A 1,845-nucleotide genomic window follows, 5' to 3' on the forward strand; every position below is an offset into this window, starting at 1 on the left:
TGAGCATGTTCTAGTGATTTCTGGAGATAGCTCACTGTTCATGTTTTGTCATGCTTTACATGTACATCATGCACATGCCTCTTGTTTTCACGTTGAGATGCTGTAGCATATTGTTTTGATGCTCGCAATATGCCTAGTTGCTGTTTTGGACAGCTTGTCCTTTATACTTGTATGGTGTGTATGTGTTGAACCGTTGCTCCGTTTTGAGTGTGCTCTATATGAAACTTGCTTGATTTTGCATGTAGCATCATATTATCATGTTGCTTCCTTGTTTTGAGGTGTTTGCTTGATGTTTGTATGCATTTTGCATCAATGCCATGCTTATTTTGTTTTCATATCTTCTAGGCCGTAGCTCCGAATTAAATAAACTTTATATGTAACTTAACTAGAATCTCATAGTTTCACCACTGTCAAGGGATCTAAGTGTCAAGTGTGTGTGCAAGCTAAGAAATCTCGTAAGTCTCACGTGACTGCGGAGACGTGAAATCTTGCACCACTAGAGCTCATATATTCAGATCTATGTGAAATGAATGGTGTTTTGACAAAAGGTGAAAAGAAATATTTCATGACGTTAATTGATGACTCCACTAGATACTGTCGTGTGTATCTTCTGAAATCTAAGAATGAGGCTTTGAACATTTTCAAGATCTATAAGTTGAAGTGAAAAACCAACTTGATCGAAAAATCAAGAGGCTTAGGTCCGACCGTGGTGGAGAGTATTTTTCCAATGAATTTGATGCTTTTTGTGCGGAACATGGTATAATCCATGAGAGGACGCCTCCCTATTCACCTCAGTCAAATGGGGTGGCCGAAAAAAAGAACCGTACTCTAACAGATTTGGTTAACGCCCTATGTGTGTTCCTGACGCACTGCAGGTGAAACTCGACGATGGAGGGCCTCTGCGGTGGCGTGCCGATGCTGTGTTGGCCGTTCTTCGCCGAGCAGCAGACCAACTGCCTATACAAGTGCCTCGAGTGGGGGGTGGGCATGAGATCGGTGACGACGTGCGGCAGGAGGTGGTCAACGAAAGGATCAAGGAGGCGGTGGGTGGGGAGAAGGGTAGGGAGATGAAGAAGAGAGCGGCAGAGTGGAGGGAGGTGGCTATTAGATCCAAGGTGACATCGTTGAATAATCTTGACTCACTCATCAATGATGTGTTACTATCCGGTAAAAAGACAGTTAGCAGTTCTTCTTAAGTACCAAAGGTGATGGGATAGTTTGGAACGTCACAGGTAGTAATGCCCACAGCGTTTTGTATGGACCTTTGTAGATATGGATTGCTTGCTATTTCTCGACCCCGCATTGTAAAATGTTTCTTCGTTAGCAATAACAATAGGTGAGAAGCTCTAGGCGAGGGCCTAAAGTTGTTTATGTGCTTGAGCAAAGACTAGGCCATGCTTCCATGTATGCTTGGGCAGTGGCGGACCTAGAGCTTGACCACATGGGGTGCCAACCTTATCACTCACGACAGAAACGCCATGTATCTCCCGCAAAAAAAAAAAAGCTAGAAATGCCATGTATGTAACCACGGCACTCCCACTAGATCCGCAGCTATGCTTGGGTACAAATTCTTTAGTTCCCTTTCAGAATGAAACACTGCAATAATACAGTTGAGCATCTCGTAAGTGGATACCAACGGCCAATTCATGAAATATATGATAAGAGCAATTGAGAGTGATAACTGAACTACCACACTTGTTCATTAATACTCTCTCCATTCCTTAATATCAGAATGTTTTTCAAGCTAACAAGTCCCATAATATAATCATAATATAAGAACGTTTTTCAAGCTATGTTAGAGAAAAAACAAGCCCCCGCGTCGTCCTCCCCAGGGCGACTCGGGCG

This window comes from Triticum dicoccoides, chromosome 4A (assembly GCF_002162155.2).
Source record: "Triticum dicoccoides isolate Atlit2015 ecotype Zavitan chromosome 4A, WEW_v2.0, whole genome shotgun sequence".
Taxonomy (NCBI): Eukaryota; Viridiplantae; Streptophyta; class Magnoliopsida; order Poales; family Poaceae; genus Triticum; species Triticum dicoccoides.